The sequence below is a fragment of the Spermophilus citellus genome, assembly GCF_964194105.1.
Source record: "Spermophilus citellus genome assembly, chromosome: 1".
NCBI lineage: Eukaryota > Metazoa > Chordata > Mammalia > Rodentia > Sciuridae > Spermophilus > Spermophilus citellus.
In genome coordinates, this window is record NC_138182.1 from 58,767,021 (window position 1) to 58,789,812 (window position 22,792).

The following is a 22,792-nucleotide window of genomic DNA, read 5'->3' on the forward strand; positions in this document are numbered from 1 at the left end:
TGACTAAAAATAGTTTTGTTCACAGTGAGTCTCCAGGAACATGAGATGAGCTTATTTAAAGTTCTTATGTGGATATTTTCGTTACTTCCGCCTGAATCTTATAGACCAGAAGATTACAGCAGAATTTGATACTGAAATGACTAAAAATTATAAAACCTGCTATATAGAATTTGAGGACTGTATAAAACACAATGTTAATGTATAAATGGCCATCTCCAAATCAAAATTGATATCTAGTTTTTATGTGCTGAAAAAGAAGCATCTTGTTGTTACTGCTATAATTTGGTTTGCAGAACATAGGTTAAGAATGCCTGTCCTACTAGAGCACACAAAAGGGTAAAGAAAAAAGAAAGGAGTTGATAGGCATATTACCACTTTCACAGAATCACACAAGAGACATATAATCTCAGATGTGATTAATCTATAATCCTGGATTAAAGAAAATAAAATCCACAGTAATAGCCAATTTCTGCCTACAACTTTCCATCTAAAAAGACCAAGAGTTCCCAAAATCTGGGACTTACAGAGTTAAAAAATCCAAATTTTCTAAACCAAGCAGAGGATAGTAAACAGCTAAGCAGAAAATAAATATGGATTTAAATTTGTTAAGTAACTGACATTAAAATATTTTGCCAAGCAAATGTCAGATTAAGAGCTTTGCCAGAAATTCCGCCAAAAGACTATTGTTTTGCCATACTTTGAGCTAGTGGCCATTTGGGGCTAAAATAAAACTAATGGAAGAGCAGAACACAGAAGATGATAGATAAACTAACAAAACAAATCCAGAAAACAAACAAAGCAGAGAGAAAAAAAAGAAACCTCCATGCATCAAAATGTGTCTAAAAACCATTGGTTACAATTATGAAGTATTAGAAGAAACTGTAATGATGAGATAAACGAAAGGCAAGAAAACAAAGCAAACAAACAATAAGAACAACAACAAAAGCAAAACACAGGAACAAAACCAAGACCAGCTAGGTTCTTTCTGTGACTCTTCAACTTTTAAAGCACTTCCTGGACCCATGAATTTTCACTAGCAGAAAATGCACTGTTAAAGTTATGAATCCCTAAAAGAGTTCCAACTAAGTTGGAGCCATGAAGGAAAACAGACAGGAGAGATCACTGCAGAGGACAGAACCAAGAAAATGACTCCAATGCCATAATGGGGTGTTTTCATAATTCTTATCAATCAGGATTTGAAATGTTCTCCTGTATGCTTTTCAGTCCTCCATTCTCAACAAGTGAGTTTACTGAAGTTATCATGTCCCAACTCCATCATTATTACTGGTAATGTTAGGGGAGATACCATGCTCTTTCAGCTGTATTATGTGACAGATTCACTTATGCCTTCATGTGGTCAAGTATATTTGAAGATACTAGAATTAAAAGAAAAAATAGGTATGACTTATTTTACACTGGAGGTGAATGGAAGCCATTGCATTTTCCCAAAAATTATTATCAAATATATTGAATAAAATATATAGATGTATCTTGAACAGAAGAATAGAATGCAGCAAACACTATTGATAGCCTATGTAATAAATATGGTTAATTTTTATAAATAAAATTGCAACTTTGTTCAGGAAGATGTTAGGCCCAATTTGGGGAATTAGGCCACAATTTCATCTCACCAAATCATGCCACTCCTCTTAGTAAATCTCCTACTGCTGTTTTGTTTGTGTATTCATTTGGTTTTGGTCAGAAATGGTAGTAAATCTATTAAAAAAAAGCTAATGAGGCAAAGTGGGGATGTTGGTATTTCTGGGAAACTTTAATCTTCCAATCAAGGAGAACAAGCAAAGAAAAGGAGAACAAGACTCTTTCCCAATTGTCCTACCTCTTTTATATAATAGATGCAATCTTTTCTACAAGGATGTTAATTTATAGAGTATATTGAAAATTAAACAGATGACAATATATTTGAGCTATGAATATAGCTAGATTGACTGTAGAGCCCATCATGTTAACTGTATTCAACTGTACCCTGGTATATACTCACTAACAGGAATGTATATGCCATATGATTGCCGGGATGAATTTGTTAAATTATACCCTAGAACAGAAATGAAATGAAAATATAAAATATATGTGATTGACCATTTGGAGATTTTTTTTTTTTTTTTTTTTGGTGGTGCTGAGGATTAAACTAGGGCCATGAGCTATATCCTCATCCCCTGGAGAAATACATGATTTAAATGTATTTTTCTTAAATATTTCCCCACTTAAATAATAATTTTCAAAGATATTATATGTGTAAGAGATTAACATTCTTGATCATATAAAAGATCTTTACTTTTCATATATAAACTAATAATTTATGTACATATAGTCAGGGATGTTCACTACAACTATGCCATATTGGATAACTCCTGAAGTTTATTATTGATCCTGTTATCATTAACTTTATTATTATTTGAACAGGTATTTTTTGTTGTTTTTTTTTTTTTGCTTCGACTTTTTAATGTAATAAAAAATTATAGTATATATACTGTTACTTTTCGGGCTTTCCATATATAACCTTGTGTTATTCTCATGCTTGTTGAGTCTTCTCATGCTTGTTGATTATGGGCTTGCTTATGACTTTCTTTAACCAATAGCAGAAAGATAATGCGTTAGTTTCTCACCTAAATTTGAAGATAGTTTGGAAGCTTGTACTTATGATTTTGGAGAAAGTCCTCGACCATGCAATATTGAACAACTCCTGAAGTCAGAAAATTAATGTCTGTGTAAAAATTTCATTATGAATATATAGTTGCATTTATACCATCCTTTAATACTTACTCATTTTTTCCTGGTTAAAAAAAAAAAAAACACTTTCCTCCTGAAAAACAAAAAACAACAACAACAAAAAAAAACAATTAAAGCTTTCTTTATCAGGCTTAATTTGTAATATGTATACATTTTGTTGAATTATTTATTTTGCATCAAACTTAATTAGGTTTGTTGACTTGCCAAGAATTTACCTTCCTTATCACCCCTGAGGCTGAGATCCCATTATTCCTAGAAGATGACTGACCAATTGACCTTGTTGTTAGTGGAGCACTTAGCTGGGTTATTTCTCAGGGTTCTCAGTTTGCCTTCAAATGCTCTTTAAGCATGGCTGCATTGGTATACTCACACTGTGGTCACCTCAAGAAAGACTTCACTTACAGTGGTTAGCTTTCTTGAAAGCTTTAAGCATAAGCTTCCAAGCTTTCTTCAAATTTAGGTGAGTAACCAACTCAGTATCATTCTGCCGTTAATTAAAGAAAGTCATAAGCAATCCCATAATCAGAGGGAGAAGATGCAGCAAGCATGAGACAATAGAAGATTATATTTGGCAAGCCAGAAAAGCAACAGTATACTATAATTTTTTATTACATAAAATGTTGAAGCAAAAGACCACCACCAAAAAAAATCTGTTTAAATGATATTAAAGTTAATGATAAAGATTCATAATAAAACTCCAAGGTTATAAAACCTATGAAAGTAACTACTTACTTATAGCTAAGTATTAGAGATGCAAAATAACTGGTTTGTATATAACAATTCAGAGAATAAAATATATTAGTATTTATATTGAATTTTGGGTTATCTGTAATTAATATCTGGAATTATAAATAGAAAAATACATACTTTTCAAAATGTAAAGCATAATTAAGAAACCATATACTTTCTATAGGGTTTTGAATCTTATTCTTTAGCTTTATGAGCAGTAGAATAAAATATGATAAATTATTTCATGAATAGGTAATGCATTTTTGAATGGAGATTACATAATGTGAATAACTTACTAACTATAGGTAAAATATAGGTGCATGTCTCTCTCTCGGCCAGCGAGGAGGTCCACGGAACAGGGTAGAGGACAGTGTGGCTGCAGAGTAGTTAATCAAGACCTCTGGAGACCAAGCAGGGGGCAGGTCTGATTTTATTGCACAATTACCATGTATATACATTCAGGCAGTAGGTAAGAAGATTACAGGCAGCCACCAATACAATTTCTGGCCAACTGTCTCTGAAGTGACCAATCCAGGAGTGGTCTGTGGAGCAAGTGCAGAGACTACAATGGGCAGCCTCACATCAAGGAGGGTGCCTATGGGTAAGCGGTTAGCCTCACACAGCACTCAGACACCCTTAATGTTTGCCATGTATGCAGTACTCCATGCATTTGTCCCCACATATAGGGTTATAAAAATTTGAAAGACATACATAATTTCTTTAATGCATAATAATCAAAAGCGAATGATCTTCATAGGGTAAACTATAATGTCTCCACTAAATGATCACAACCCATGAATTCATTTCATCATTAAATACTAGTGCCAAGCACATAGTTATTTCTTCAAACTCATGAAAGTGCTTATTGGGCAAATTAACAAATAATTAACTAATGAAAAATCCAATTGATTTGATTATTTTGAAATTTTAAAAAAATGAGCATATTCTTATTTTTCTTAATTCCATATCAAAGATTCATGTTTTATAGGCAGTAAGGCTGAAGAAAGAGCAAAAATGAAATGTACCTTAATGTAAAAAATAAGAATACGTGCTGAAGTTAAAATATTCTATAGTTTAATATTTAGAAAACAAAATAAACAATAAGAAGTGGCCACATTAGATTTTCAATATACTAAAATTGAAAATAATGAAAAGAGGCAAAAATTAAAGAGAAGCTAGTTTAACCTCAATTTTCTATATACTATTCCCCTAAAATCAAGAAATAATTAGTGTAGCAGACTTATGCTAACATAAAACTACTTAGATCAGTCAGCTTTTTGAAATAAATCCTCACTCTAATTAAGCATATGTATTTCTAAATTCTGACACACTTTCATTTTGATCTATTGTCCCCAAACATTTTCAAGGAATTCATTAACATGTCATTTCACAGCTGGGAAACATTTACTCATATGGTACACATGTCCCACAAAATCAACCTCCTTGATACATCCAATTAAAAAAATTATGCTTTCAAAATTATTTTATCAAAGATTTAAAATGTTAATTTTATGTGTTAAAGATCCTCAATGGTATATAGAGTTCAACGCAACCAATGATTCTTTGATTATGTTCTCCTTTCTTAAGAAAAAAGCTTAACACATTTCTCATCTTCCTTCTTTCTAAAATTTACTTAAAGATAAATGAGAAATTCACATGTAACTGCCTGATCTAATTTAATGCACATTAGAACCAGGAAAAATAGAAGGACCCTCTTTTATAAGATGTTAAAAACAGATTTTTAGTTTTCTCACAAACCTTAAGAATCCTAGCTATTTATTGCTTATTTTACATAAGTGAAGGAAGAAAAGAAACATTATATTTAGCAAGTATTTAATTTAATAAATAAGTACAACATAAAGTTTTTAGTTTCACACTACATATACCATCTATTTCTCATTTGAAACTGAGAAAAAGCTCTGTTAATATTTTTAAGTGTACAACTGAACTATTGTATTTATTGTTAAAAATATTTCCTGTTAAGGCAAAATCAACATCTCTTGCCCTCTTTTGAAAAAATAAAAAAGCAATCTTTATTTTTTACCTGTAGGGAAATGTGCTTAAATCTGTAATGCATACATTTTTAAAACAGGAGAAGTAATACGGAAAATATGCCTTTAACATACCAAGTAATAGTAGGTACAACACTCAGTAACATGGAATAGAATTTCTAACTCAAATTCTTGCAGAAATATCAATTTGCATAATATTGACACATGAAAATGTCTTTGAAAGAAAAACAAAATTAGGTGAGAGATTACAAAACCAGCACCCATGGTATCAAGTTCCAGAGCACAATGGGCCTGCTAGGCCTGCTCCATCATACCCAGGGCTCAGGGCCAACCCAGTAGACTCTAGTGTCAGTGTGGCCTCCATGAAAGGCAGATCCAAAGCTATACCTGATGACTCAGGGTCTAGGCCGGCCCTACAGATGCAGGCAATAGGATCATTTCCTGTGGAATCAAGTTCTGGGACAACCCAGTGCCAAGTCACCCCTTGTGTTCAGGCTCTGTATTATTTCAGTGGACCAAAGGTCCAGGCCTATCCTAACATCTGGCCAGTCTCTGAGTACTGCTTTGAGTGATAGTAGTTCTTGAAAGGAAAGAAAAAGACAAAGAGGTAGGAAACTCAGTGAATAAATTAACAAAAAATTTACCAAATCTGAGGTAAGATATAAATGTCAAGGTGGATGTAGGTTAAAGATTTTCAATCAGATTCTATACAAACTAGACTATACCATATTACAATGTAATCAAATTGTCAAAAAAATCTAGAAAAAAAAAATCCTTAAAGAAGAAAGAGAAAAATAAGGAAGTTCTAATAAGTCTACTAATAAATTTCTCAGCAGAAACCTTAAAAGACAGGAGAAAGTGAAATGACATATTTAATATGTTGAAGAAAAATATTGCTAAATAAAATATTTGGGAATCGATCTAACAAAAAAGATAAATAACTTCTACAATGAGAACTATAAAATACTAAAGAAGAAAATTGAAGAAGACCTTAGAAGTTGGAAATATCTCCCATATTCTTACATAGACAGAATCAATATTGTGAAAATGGCCATGTTACCAAAAACACTGTACAGATTTAATATAATTCCTATTAAGGTCCTGATGACATTCTTCATAAAAATAAAAAAAAAGCAGAAATGAAATTCATTTGGAAAAAAAGAAACCCAGAATAGCTAAAAAATCCTTAGCAAGAAAAGTGAAGCAGGTAGCATTACAATACTAGACCTTAAATTATACTACAGAGCAATAGTAATAAAAATGGAATGGTATTGGCACCAAAACAGACATAAAGACCAATGATACATAATAAAAGACACATATACAAACCCACATGAATACAGTTATTTCATACTAGACAAAGATATCAAAAACATACATTGTAAAAAAGATAGCCTCTTTAACAAATGGTGCTGGGAAAACTGGAAATCCATATGCAGCAGAATGAAACCCATCTCTTTCACCCTGCATGAAAATCAAGTAAAAGTAGGTCAAAGACTTGGATACTAGAACAGAAACATTACACCTAATAGAAAAAAAAAAAAAAAAAAAAAAATATATATATATATATATATATATATATATATATATATATATATATACACACACACACCCAAATCTTCACCATGTTGGCTTAGAAACTGATTTCCTTAACAAGACATCTGAAGTACAAGAAGTGAGATTAAGCATCAGTAAATGGGATGGAATAAAATTAAAAGCTTCTTCAGAGCAAAGGAAACAATCAATAAGATGAAGAGAAAGCCTAGAGAATGGGAGAAAATCTTTACCACCTGCACCTCAAACAGAGCATTAATCTCTAAGCTATATAAAGGACTCAAAACTCTTAAAAACAAAAAAACCAAACTACCCAATCAATAAACGGGCTAAGGAAGTGAACAAACACTTCACAGAAGAAGAAATACAATTGATGAATAAATTTATGAAAAAAGGTTCAACATCTCTAGCAATTAGAGAAATGGAAATTAAAAACTACACTGAAATTTCATCTCACTCCAGTCAGAACGGCAATTATCAAGAATACATGCAATAATAAATGTTGTTAAGGATGTGTGGAGGAAAATATACTCTTAAATTACTTGTGAGACTGCAAATTGGCCCAACAACTCTGGAAAGCAGTATGGAGATTACTCAGAAAACTAGAAATGAAATTACCACTTGACCCAGTTATCCCACTTCTCAGCATACACCAAAGAACTTAAAATACTATAGTGATATGGCCACATCAGTATTCATAGCCGCTCAATTCACAATAAACTAAGAAACCAAAGTAGGTGTCCTTCAATAGATAAATAGATAAAGAAATATGGTACATATATACAGTGGAATATTACTCAGCCATAATGAAGAATGTAAGTATGACATATGCTTGTAAATGGATGGAGCTGTAGAATATCAAGCTAAGTGAAATGAGCCAGTCACCAAAAATCAAAAGCTGGATGTTCTCTACATTTCTAACAATAGGCAGGGGAGGGAGGAATGGAGAGTCACCAGATTAGATGGGGGAATGGAGAGTCACCAGATTAGATGGGGAAATACGGAGAAAGAAATGGAGATGGGAATGGGAAAGACAGTAGAATAATTCGAACATAACTTTACTATTTTCATATATAAATACATGACCTGTGTAATTCCACATCATGTACAAAGAAAAGAATGGGAGATTATACCCATGTATGTTTTATATGTCAAAATACATTCTACTGTCAATATATAACTATAAAGAACAAAAACATACTGCCTTATATGATAATTTAATTAATTATTGAATATTCTTGCCTTAAACTCCAGAGATAGAAAGGAACTTGAACCCTATCTGTACCATTTAGGACATTAAGCAAATACTCTGTGGTTGTAATAAGGCATAATAATACTTGAAAACCAAGGCTCAGATAGATTATTATTGGAGGTTGATTCTTACAATATTTTGCTGTTGAAGAAAGTATAAGCAACAAAAATTTCAAACCTGGAAATATGTTGCCTAATTTAATATGTCTGATCATGTATTAAGGTTTTGTTTTTTTTATCAAAACAAGTATAATCATATATTATTAGTAGAGTATCAAAATATATTTAAACAGGCTAAAGTTTTTTCATATCAGATACTACATAAGACAAATATATTGTTTTTCCATAACCAGGCATTTGTATACCTCCATGTTATGCAAAGGCAGGCAAATTGTGCAGTGTGTGTGTGTGTGTGTGTGTGTGTGTGTGTGTGTTTTGAATTCTGAGAGAAATGCCAGTCGGTAAAAGTTTATCTTAATGTTGCCAGATTTCAAATTATTAAATAACTGGTACTCTCACTAAATAAAGGAAGCACATATTTTTGAGTTGTCTGTTAATGGAATGCCAGAAGTAAACTTTTAGCTTGTCTGTAATAATTGCCTTTGGAGATCTAAATCAGATACATATATTTTCTGATATGAATTTGGAGGATAAGTATGACAAAGGTCACTGAGTCTCTAGATTCTGGGTACTAAACTGACATATGATTTTCTTTGCTTTTTTATTTCTTATGAGATAGTAAAGATTGAACCTACAGGTACTCTATCACTGAGTTATATTACCAACAATTTTTTCTTTATATATTTATTTTACTTTGAGACATAGAGTTTCACTAAGTTGAGCACACTGGCTTTGAACCTGTGATCTTCCTGCATTGGTATCCCATGTAGCTGGTTAAAGGAATGTTCCACTATGCCTGGATCCTGTTTCTGAGTTTTTGTTTTTATTGGTGTTGCTGTTTGGGGCACCAGGAATTAAACCCAGGGATGACTAACCACTAAGCCACATCCCCAGCCCTTTTTATTTTATTTTATTTGTTTGTTTTGTTTTGAGATAAGACCTTGCTATGTTTTTTGTTTTGTTTTGTTTTTTATTATTGGTTGTTCAAAACATTACAAAGCTCTTGACATATCCTATTTCATACATTTGATTCAAGTGGGTTATGAACTCCCATTTTTACCACGTATACAGATTGCAGAATCACATTGGTTATACATCCACGTTTTTACATAGTGCCATATTAGTGACTGTTGTATTCTGCTGTCCTTCCTATCCTCTACTATCCCCCCACCCCTCCCCTCACCTCCCATCTTCTCTCTCTACCCCATCTACTGTAATTCATTTCTCTCTCTTGTTTTTTTTTTTTTCCCTTTCCCCTCACATCCTCTTATATGTAATTTTGTATAACAATGAGGGTCTCCTTCCGTTTCCAAGAAATTTCTCTTCTCTCTCCCTTTCCCTCCCACCTCTCCTCCCTGTTTAATGTTAATCTTTTTCTCATGCAAAGGAGAGCAACTAAGATCTTGCTATGTTGCTGAGGCTGAGGCTGGCTTTGAACTTGCCATCATTTTGCCTCAGCCTCCAAAGCCACGGAGATTACAGGTGTCTGCCTCTGTGCCCATCCTGTTTTCTTTTTTAAACCATGCCTTGAACAAGATAAAAACAAACAAATTAACAGGCAGCTATATTATATTTGTTTTCCTGTGTAATAAGTCACTACAAGTTTATCAGTTTTAAACACCAAAACTATTTTTTTATTAATGTATGTGTGTCCTGTTCTTGAACACAGATAAGTGATTGCTTTACTGAGGGCCTCATCAGGATGAAATCAAGGAGCATCTGGAACTGCAGTCTTATTTGAGGATTTGAGTCCTCTTCCAAGTTCACTGTTGGCAGAGTTCATTTCTCTAAGGTTTTAGTACTGAAGTTCTCAGATCCTAAAGGCCACCTGCTGTTCCTAGCCATGTGGCCTGTTCACAGCAAAGCCATTTGTTTTTTCAAAGCCAATTAGAGATTGTGTCAGCTGCATTGAGTATGAATTCTGATATCTCTGACATAGATCCTTGAGCCAAAGCTTTGGAATGTTCTATTCTAAATGAATCATTAATAAAGCAATGAAATAATTGTTGCTAAAAGGATATGATGAGGTTTCCTAGATAAACTCTCAAGGAAAAGTGAGACAGAATCAATAAGTGGGTTTGTTTGAAAACCTCTTAGATATAGAAACTTGATCTTGTGACCCACATGACTGAAGTGTGTTCTCAGACACATGCTTCCATCTATTAGGACTGAGTGGCTCTAATACTGCTATGAATTGCATGCAACAGGTCCTTTCAATGGTGATCTTATAATGATAACCTTGCAACTGGTGTCAGAGGCAGCACAATAAGGTTGTGTGCAGGCCAAGCTCTTGTGAAAGTGTTAACCATCTCCTGGAAATAAGACCATGGATTCTTTCTTGGAATAACTGTATATTCAATAGGATGATACCCAGCTCAAATGGTGAAGGAGAGATATGGCAATTGAAGCAGGAGGTTTAGTCCCTTTGAATGAAAGAATTATTGAAAGGTATTAGTTTGATTAACATGACATCAAAGTTCAGACACTGTCATTTCATTCCTTCTTCTGTACTATTAAACCAAAACCCCAATCTATTTAATAACAAATATTTGGAGACACCTGCAGTATTAATAAAAATTTTCAGAGAAAACAACCTAGGAAAATATTGACCAACTTCCAAAAAGCCTGTTTTCTAGCAATTAAAAATTATCTATCATCCTAGTCATATAATTAGGAGCTTAGTATGTGTGCTTCATTCTTGAAAATATTTCATATTATATTTTGTTAATTTAGAAAAGATTGAATTATTTGATGCTTTTTAGCAGCCATCAAATATATCAAATAGCTTCAACCATCAAATCTACCAAATAGCTTCATCTGTAGTATTTTGTGGAAATCACTCTGATTTGCTAAATTTATAATAATTGTAGGATACAGGTCATATAAACTTTGTCAGTAAAGTTTTGTGATTATCTTTCTTTCCATTGACTTCTACTAGTGCCTTTTAACACATGCTCAAAAAGTTAAGGATTTATTTGCTGCCTTCAAAAATTGAGGAATTAGTTTCTCAATTGAGGAATTAATTTCTCAACATTAATTAATTTCTCAACATTATTTGTATTTTTATTTTAGAATCATTTCACAACTTATTTAAATTATAGATACTAAGACTAAAATTCAGATAGTTTATTGCCTATATCAATGTTGTCCCATAATTTATTTTTAAATGTGAGCATTAGCAAATAAGCAATTCTTTGAACATACAGTAACAAATGTAAAATAGAATTAATTTGAAAGCTAATACAAAATTATTCTTTTCCATTCTCCATAAACACCAGGTTAGATCAGAAAAGGGTTGGCAATTGTGGTCAGAAAATATTGACATTTGTTTTAGGACTCTGACAGCCACTCAGTTCTGGAAAATTGATACCTAGCTTGATTGACAGTGTGATTTAGCCCAATGATCATGCTACCCTGTATTTGTAGACAGAACTCTGTGTAGTAAGTTTGCAGGCTATACCCTTTTAACCTGTCTGCTGTCACTTACCCCTACTCTGAGAGTTGGTAAAATGGAGTTCCTAGCAGTTATTCCTATCTAATCCTTTACAATTTAGAATGCAATATAAATATGATATGCAAAAACATACAAAAGCCTGCTTTGTCAATCATTAGGAATTGATGTAGTTTTATGGTTCCATACTCATAAATGGCCTAAAATGTAGGATGGAGATATGTCTACATTTTAAAGTAAACTCTTTTTTAATGAAATTTAATTTAAGAGATGGGAAGGGAGATGATGACTTGGCAAATCAACTCATTCAGTGGAGGGACTGAATCTGAATATAACCACTGATCCTAATTAGACCACCCATTACTTTCCTAATTGCCCCCACTGCCTGAGGTCGGGACTTTCCAACATGTGTTCTTTTAGGAGAACAGATATTTTGCTTAAATTAATGCTCAAGTTCTTATTTGGGCTCACAATCTAAACTCTTTCAGGGAACACTGGAAATGCCAGATGACCACAGAAGTGGCTGCATCTGAGGTTATACAGTGCCAGAGTGTAATGAGATTACTCCCCTTTACAGCTAGGTCATTAGAAACAGCCCTGAGGAGGTAGAGACAAATTGTCTTCAGTAGAAATTATCCTTTATGCTGGGTGAATATACTAGTTTATATTAAATTCATCACATTAGCTGGAATCTATTTTTTAAACTTCTGTAAAGACATTAGTATTTCCTAAGGCAGAAGCTTGCTAAATGGAAAGATGGTTATAAACCTCTTTTAGTTCTTGATCATTTCCAAGAGAGGTGTAAGAAACATCCAGCTTTTTTTTTTTTTTTCTAAGAAAAATCTTAGTCTTTTGTGAAGCCTACTTCAATGGACTCAGAGGCCTTGTTCAGCAATCTTTCTTAGAATGATTTCCCTGACTACTGATATCTTTTGTTTTAACTCTGATATGTTCCAGATCTTCCTGCCAGGCAACTTGTTACTTGAAAAACCATTACTATGTGAATTTGGGGTTGGAACAGGTAATTTCCAGATGGGAGGGCTCATGAGGGTCAGCCATCTGTATCACAATAGGAAAGTGCCAGCTGTCCAAATTAATCAGAAGAATTGTTTCTAATTTGAACATCCGGAAGCCTTGATTGTTCATTCTGTGTGAGACTGAGCTATAACAGTCTGTGGTAGACAACCTTTTCCTCATTTATCTAGAGAAAAAGTAATTGACTTGGACAGTGCCTAAAGCATCCCCAGAGTCATTTCTAGGTAAGATGAATATAAGCTTTCTTTCTCTGAGGAGGGTCAAGGCTTCAAATAAAAATTTACTAATTGAATAAGCATTTGGTTAACATCAGTGAAAAGAGGTGTTTTGGCTACTTTGGTAACCATTGGATTAGTACAAAACTTAGTTTCTCCCTGGAAACTAAAAAATAATAATATGTGGAATATATTATAGATACTAATTTCTTCATATTTTACACATACTTATTCATATGTGTTTATAGAATTTAAAACATTTTATGGCAGTATTAATTTAGCAACTACCTTTACAATCTTCTTGTTTTGCTTTTATTTTTTTTTACAATATCTTTATTTTATTTATTTATTTTTATGTGGTTCCTAGGATGGAACCCAGTGCCTCACACATGCTAGGCAGGTGCTTTACCACTGAGCCACAACCCCAGCCCTTTAATTTTTTTTTAACCAGAAGAAACCATACCATTTATAAACCACACATCATTTGAAAGGTAAAGAATATCATTTAACATAATTAAATACAACTGAATTTTATCATGTTAAAATGTGAGTATAGATTCATATTTAGTATACCTTCCTTACCTGAATTTATAAATTATTTAGTTGACATAATCATACAAAATTATGTTAAAATTAATACAGTATAACATCATATTTGTCTGGGGAAAAAAATCTAGATTTATACTAGAAATTTAAAAAATCAGAAGTAAAAAGGTTCTTTTAGTTTTTTAAAAGTCTAAAACCTCTACTCTTTTGATTTCCAACTTATTTGTTCATGGTTTTCAATTTCAAATTAACAAACACATTTATTCTCTTGCCAAAAGATTTTGATGACATCAAAATATTGCATGCATTAAAATGCTTTATGAGAGTCACCAAATTGACCTGTTCCCCAAATTGTGATCTTTGGAGCCACATTATAAGAATACTTGAAAGCATATCAAAAGTCTAGAATTTTTGTCCCACCATTAAATCTACTAAATCAGAACTGGGGATTCTCAAGTGACTGGGGAGAATATTAACATAGAATTTTGGATCAAAACATTGCCTTAATAAAAACAGTAAAGGTAACAATATTTAACATATACTGAATAATCAGTATGCTCAGCCACAGTTTATTGTATTTATTTATTTATTTATTTATTTATTTAGTACTGTGGATTGAACCCAGAGGTACTTAACTACTGAGTCTCTTCCACAGCCCTTTAAAAAAAATAGTTTGTTTAGAAACAGGATCTCACTTAGTTGCTTAGGGCCTCACTAAGTCTCTAAGGATGGCTTTGAATTCACTATCCTCCTGCCTCAGCTTCTGAGGATGGGCCACGGCACTGGGTCCCTGCTCAGCCACAGGTTAGAGAAATGTATACACAGTTTTTTCTTGGAGGTGATCTTGGAAAAAACCTTACAAAGTTACTATTGTTACTCTAAGTATTACTTCATTATTGTCTGAGAGAAAGAGAGAGAGACAAAGAAAAAATAACTTCTTGCCTAAAACCTCAGAAAACTCATCTAGTTGGCAATAAGGTAGTGGGGATAGGAATAGGAAAGATAGCTGAAAGAATTGGACATAACTTTTCTATGTTCAAATATGAACACATGAACAGTTAAACTCCACATAATGTATAGACACAGGAACCGGATTGCAATTAGGGTAAGTTATATTCCATGCATGCATAATATGTCAAAATACACTATATTGTCAAGTATATCTAAAGAGAATTTTTAAAAAAACCTCAGCATGTCTTGAATATCTTAATGAAAAAATATTTTAGATTATATAGTTAATTGATAGATCTATTTGTTTTTTTATCAATTAAAAGTGTACGTAGATTAAAAGGATGGAGAATAATTAAAAGTGGCATTTCTGATATAAGGATATTAATCTTTGCCACTTAGAATGTGAGTTTAGACTAGTCACATGGGCATCACTTGTGAGCATATTTAGAAATGTAGATTCTTCCTTTTTCATACTGACAAAATATATGTATCATTAGAGCACCAGAAGGATAAGAGAGAGAAAATATGAAGAAAAACTATTAGAAAAAATAATAATTGGGAAGAACATTCTAAATTTGATTAAAAATATTAATATATATCAGGGACTGAGATGTAGCTCAGTGGTAGAGCACTTGCCTCGCATGTGTGAGGCACTGGGTTTGATCCTCAGCACAACATAAAAATAAATAAATAAAGGTACCATTTCCATAAAAAATTGCTTTTAGAAATATTAATATGTATTAAAAATCAATGAACTTCAACCAGAAGAACATAAGGAGAATCCCACATCCAGATAATTTTTATGCAAAATACTGAAGAAAACATGGAGAGTTTTGAAAGCAAGGAAGTAATGATGTAACATATCTTAATTCTGAGAGAGAAAGACAGAGAGAGAATAATAAATTAAATAAAAATTCTGTATTCATCAAAAGTTTTAAATATAAAGGCAAACACATTTTTATACTTAAATAACTGAGTTTTTAAAATTTTTTTAGCAAATATGCTTTAGAACAAAGAATAAAAAAAATATTCAGGATCAAACAATTGCCACATACATTTATTTAAATCCATGAGCAAAAGGCAAAAGCACCAGTAATTATAAACTAAGTACAAATCAAAATTTAGATTTCTTCATTCTTCTATTAAGTGATTTGTAAAGTGAATGAATTTTAAGAGTGTATTTGGTTTTACTGTTGAGTCCATTGCATTCAGAAATGGAACATATTTGCTAATAACAGCACAAACAAGGTGAAAAAAAAGTCATATTAGAGTGAAGAAAGGACACCAGATGGTAATTTGAATCCACAGTTACAAATAAAGACAACTGGAAATAGTACACGAAATATTACCAGCAAATTTCTTAAATATAAACTTGTTTTTATTTGAGTTTCATTAAGACACGAATTATACATATATATAGATATATATTATGTATTCATAACATATATATTATGTATTCATAACAGTTTTGATTATATACTATTAATATATGTAATATGTGTACGAATAATAGAACAAAAATTGAAGAAGAAATAGAGCCATGTGTGAATACTTTGTATGTGGGTATCACTGGAACTATGTTCCTACAATTTTAAAGTATATTCTAACAATTTAAGATGTTTAATGTAAGCTCTAAGAAGTTGGTAAGCAAATTATTTAAAACATAATGGAAACATCATCAAACAAATTAAAATGTTACTTAAGAAAATAGTTAATGCAAAAAGAAAGTCAGCAAAATAGGAATAGAGGAACAAGAAAGGCTTGGGAATCTAGGAAGCAAAGGGTAAAGGGGCAGACATAAGTCCAAACAACTATGTTCATAGTATCATTTAATGAGAATGGACTAATAATCTAATCAAAAACAGATTTTTCTAGCTGCAGTGAAAAAAAAAATAATGGGATTCTATTCAGCCTCAAAAGAGAAAGAAATTCTGTTATTTGTGACATGGATGAACATGGAAGTTATGGTGTTAAGTGAAACAAGCCAGGCTGAGAGAGACTAACAACACTTATATATAAATCTAGAATTGTCAACTTCATAAAGTTGAGAATAGAAGAGCGGTTTTCAGAGTCTAAGGAGAATGGGGGAGGGGTGAGGAGAAAGGAGAGTTTAGTCACTTTAGTACTAATTATATTCATTCTATTGAAAGAACATTTTCTTTTTTTTAATATTTAATATTTATTTATTTATTTTATTTTTTGCATTTTTTATTGATTATTTAAAGCATTACATAGCTCATGATATATCATCTTTCATACATTTGACTCAAATTGTGTTTTGAACTCCCATTTTCACCCCAAATACAGATTGCAGAATCACATCTGTTACAAGGGGAGGTAGAGAGGGAAGATGGGAGGGGAGGGGAGGGGAGGGGGGATAGTAGGGGATAGGAAAGGTAGCAGAATACAACAGTCACTAATATGGCATTATGTAAAAATGTGAAAGAACATTTTCTATTAATGTTTCATTTGAGTTTCTAATATATTTTGATTATGAGATACAGTTTGTTTTTATGGTTTTTATAATAATGCTATATCAAGGTGGGCAATATCATGGGTTATCACAGTGATTATCTTATAATTGTATTGATACCTTTATAAACTTGATGTCATCTACTACAGACACTATAATCTTCTTAGTTATCAGTGACATTAATTAGAATTTTTTCTTCTTTTGGGTCTTTAGTATGTGTTTTATATTATACATGTCAATATGTACTTTATTCAAAATTGAGAGAATCAAGTTCTTTTCCTTCCAGGAAAGGCCCATACCTAGACATAAACTCAGTATCTGTTTTAGATCCTCGTGCTAGGTAACAAATTACCTCCAAAATATCAGCTTAAAACCATGAGTATTTGTTATCTTTCACATTTTCTTAGTGTCATTTAGGAATCTGGTAGTATCTTAGCATAGCGGGCTATGGCAGAATTTCTCCTGAAATTGCAGTGGAGATTTCTGTAAGAATTATATGCAAAGGTTTGAATATGAGAGGGTTTTCTTCCAAGTTCACTCACATGGTTGCTGCAATAGGCTTCAATTTTTCATCCATCAGCCTTTTTTAGGAAACCCAAGATTATGCTTCCTAGAAAGATAGGGTGAAGGAGACAGAAATAAGCAGAAATTTCAATCCTTTATAACTTAACATCTAATCTAGGAGTTGGTTACTCAGACAATTCCTAGTAAATACAGGTGGACTGGCCATAAAAGAGTGAATAGTGTCAGAAAGCTCTCATCACTGGGCATCATCTAAGAAGCTGCCCACCATATTCTTTGTTCTTCCTATTTGTTGTTGTTGAGGTTGTTGTGGTTGTTCTTTCTCTTTTATGCAAAAATACATGGTTTCTTTGTGCTTTATGATCACATCAGAAAAAGTGCAATATTCTATATCACTCATTTTGTTATCAAACAAATGAAACTTCAAATTTCAGTCCATAATAAGTATTAACTATTTAATTATTGATATACCCCATCTTCTATAATTACTTGCCTTCACAGATTAATATACATCACAAATTACCTGCAAATATAAGTTAGCTTTATTTGTTCATATCCTATTCCTTTATTTACTTACTCTAATGAGACATCTACTAAAATGTGGATTTTGCAAACACTATTAGAATTTTTCTGATGCTAAACCCAGTGAACAATTTTGTGCATGTTCTCAAGTTACCAAACTGCTCAGCAGCATTTTTGACAGTATACAGCACCTCCCTTTTTTTAAAATTTGTCTTTTCTTGCCTCTCCTTGTTTTTGTACTAGTCTATGATAATGTCTTGTCTCATTTTGTACTAGTCTATGATACCTGGGTATCCCACAGTATTAATAAAACTCAGTATTTGGAGTTTTGCAAAATTTGGTGCTTCTTCAACTTTTTACCCTTTTCCTTTACAATCTCCTTTCATGTGACCTCATCTATTTATATATGTTTAAACACTACACAGATTCTATACAGGTGATTCAAGAATATATATTATTCTGATCTCGATTCTTAGCTATGTACTCCCTACAAACAATTTCCTTCTTGACAACTCTATAAGAACAGTGCAGTAATATTTATTATTTAAGTAATCAGTATTATCTTTTTTACATTGTTAATCTGTTTTACTCACAGACTGAACAAATTAGACATCAGAAAATATTAATAAATTTCATACTGTGACCCAAACCAGAAATTTATCTATTATTTAAGCAAATCTGCCACCAAGTTCTCACAGTTCTATATCCAAAATATATTAACTACCTGCACTTATTTTACTTTCTAGTAACAACAACATAGTTCAATTTTTTACCACAATAAAAATATGAATTAATTTCTATTCTTTTGTCGTACAGCAATTATGAAGAATTCTGTGAAATAAAATACATTGTGCTACTCTCAGTTTAAAATAAACCCTTTGCACATAGACAAGATTTGCCTTGTTCATCCCTATTATGGCTGTCTACTTCATGCATTTTCTGGTTTCTGCTCACAGCTCAGTATCATCTATTACTACTCTCCTTGTGGCTCATCATGAACTATCCACAGTGCCTTCATTTATCTCAGTTTTTCAAACTTCTAAGTGCTGTTTTCTTCATGGTCTTCACACTAGTTGTTTCAAACTCCATTAAAAAAAACCCCACTAACTTTTACTCCTGGACTTTCAGGGATAAAACAAAGATAAACACTAAGATACTAATGAGCAATCAGTAAGATCATTTCAATATTACTATGTGCTTCCTATGAAATGTTAATATTTTCAACTGATTTACGGAGAGTGGAACTTTCCCTGTTTGTTTCACATAATTCAAAATCTGTTGATTTGAAGAATTTGAAACAAACTATATTTTGAGGAAATGTGGGCATAACAGTAGCTCAAAGACTGCAGAGCAGATGGGACACCTAGAGCTAACAAAAGACTAGATAAGAAGCTGACTTGCTAGTACAAATCAAGGAATATACATTCTGTGTCTAAATAGAACCATATGTTCTATTTATTCATTTTTCTTCATATCTAGATAATTATTTTAATGTATGAATTGAATCTATATCTTTTTATGTGCTCATAGTTGAAAAGAGTGGACTCATGTTTTCCTTAGATCAAGTAAATCAATGACTATTTTGATTTCTAATTCTCACTTCCAAATTTAGAGGAAGGAGTAATTAAGAACCCTAGTATGGCACTATTTCTTATTCTAGCTTTGATCAGTAGTGACTGGTGGGAAGAATCATAGATGAAACCAACAGTGAGTCAAAATTTAAAATTTTTAAAAAAATTTTTTTTATTGTTGACAGATCTTTATTTTATTTATTTATTTATATGTGGTGCTGAGAATCAAACCTCACACGTGCAAAGCAAGTGCACTACTGCTAAGCCACAACCCCAACCCTGCAAGGATACTCTTATAGAAAGGTATCATATCATGATCAAATATACCTAAAAGAAATTATGATAAATCTTCCAAAATGGTCCAAATATACATTCTAACTTTTATAATAAATACTTTTCCTAATGCTATGATCAAGGGTCTGCTGAAGATCACTTATTGGTAATTCATGTAGTTGAAATTTCACATTTAAGATTGTAAGTGCCAAGTACTCAAGAACATCTGAACTTTAAAAGGAAGTATATAAAATGATGAAATGAAGAGCATACCCTTGTACTCAGATATGCGATACTAGTATCTATGCCTTTTTTCCTCCTTATCTTTTTTGCTGTTCCATATTCAGTTCTCAAGAGACCCTCTCTCATGTTTTCCCTATTATTATTGCTCTTGCTAAGTGCCTATACCTTCCAAACCTGAACTGTGCTTCTAATGTAAGATGTTTTTGAAACTTTTCTCATGATTTCTAAATTTATAATTGGCTTTTAATCCTTCCTGTATCTCTTCCTGAGTAGTTTCGAGATTTGCTTAGCTGTATTATATTGTTCAACCCCACAACATGCTCTGTTCTAGGTGAATTTTGGTTTTAATTTATTCCTACACTTCTACTTGGACCTCCCTTCACTTTTTATCCCTATCAAAATCCTTCTTTAAAAATCAAGTTTAAAGTTACTACCTCAACATCTTTTGAAAACTAAATTGTAATCACAATCTTTTTGCAATCTGCTTTTTGTTTGTTTTTGTTGTTGTTTTGTTTTTGGTACCAGAGATTGAACCCAAGGGGGCTTAACCACTAAGCCATATCCTCATCCTTTTTTATTTTTTATTTTGAGGCAGGGTCTCATTAAATTCCTTAGGGCCTCGCTAAATTGCTTAGGCTGGCTTTGAACTGGCAATCCCCCTGCCTCATCCTCCTGAGATACAGGAATGAACCACCATGCCTGGGAATCCCACAGTATTTTGAAAGAAATTATATCAGAGTTTTTCTTCAAAGATGGTCTTGAATTTTGGATAAATATCTCCCACCATTATACAGCCTTGAGAACAGAAAATGTTACTCTTTCTTGGAACCACCATAGGGAAGATCCTCAGCCAAGCTTAGTGAGCAAGTTATTTCCTTCAGTTATTTTTTCCTACTTTAATACAAATCATAAAATACAGGAAATGCATTATAAAACTCCGTTTAAGTGAATTTAGAAATTTAATACAAAAGAATATGGGAAGACACTTTGACATGTTGAAAAGTGTAAATAATCTGGAAGAAAACACTTCAACCTTATTTTTTAAAGATGACTAAATACTAAAAATTCTAGCTTATTTCATTTATGGAATGCTTTAAAAAGGATAGACAGATGCTGAGTTTCAAATGCTGAGAAATCATAGAAAACATGTCAAAACCATCATGGTTTTATAAGGAAAATTTGTGAAAAAAATCTAAATTTCATCAATGACAGAATGACAAGTTTTCAGTTTAGAAATAAGCACTATTTATAATATATTTTACTTCAATTAAACTATCTTTTCCTGTATAATATATGTATTTTGAAACTAGAAAATGTGAAAGTAATTATAATGTTAAGATAGAAGATTTCATTACATATTGCCATTCCAGATTCAGTTCTGGGTTAAGAGAATGATATCTAGTAGCTAATGGAATGGTGATCTGCAAGCTAATGATTTCAGGTCAACATCACCGAAGTATTCATTAATCTCTTTCTATAAGTTTTAAAGGAAGAGGAAAGTGGAAGTGAGAAGAATAATAATAGTAAGAATAAATGTAAAACTTGTTATTTTGGAATAGTTTGTATAGTCCACAAACTTGCATTTACTCATTTATCTTTGCATAATAATCTTGAAAGTTTGGTATTATCATTTCCATTTTTACAGGAGAAAAACCCGAATATCTGAAAGAAAAATAAATTACCAAACCCCATATCAACAGTACATGTTAGAACTGGGATTGAATCAGGACTGTTGATCCAGGCACAGAAGATTTTAACCCTATATCTCTATTGTCTTCTTAAAGAAAACAAAATAACAAAAGAGAGCTGATTTTATTCTTGTTTTATTTGCAGCATCAATTACTCATTACACTGAATCCTTGTCAATGCTATTGTTTTATTTGTACTAATTTTTCTTATTATTTTTAGAGAAAAGAGGAGATAATAGCAGTAGCTATCTTATATTTGTCTCTCTCTCAAATACTTCTCCAAATCAGAGAACAAATGAGATGGTTATAAAACAACAATAATAACAGAGGAGTTGGCATTTTGGGTATATTTTCATTATATTAATTCAGTGAAGTTTAAATTGTGTTTCCCAGAATCCTTTCCTACAGAGTCAAGGTTAGGTCTAGACTACATTTTGTGTGAGATTTGGAGCAGCATGATTCTTGTTCCACTCATCTTGTTTCAACACAGCATGAGGTACTATTGTCCTTCATACTTTTGTGGTGTATGTACTATCTCGCACTCTTGCCTGAAATAACAACTGAGACTGCAAAAAAGTCCAGCTCTTACTGTATCTCCTGACCAGGTTTGTACATTTAACTCCATGAGGAAAGGAACCAGATTTTCCTGAAGATTACTGGGAAAATCAGGTCTGGGGGTCTGGAAGTAATGAAAGAATGAAAAGAAATATATGCATCCATGGAAGTACCAATTTGTCCTTACTTCTCAACTTCCTCACTCATCTCCATTTTTCCAACTCCTCCGTGTTCTACTCATTCAGGCTACCATACACACAAAAGTACCAGCTATAGATTGCTTAACCAGAAGCCAAAATTTTCTCTAACAATTCTTAACAAATCCTTACCATA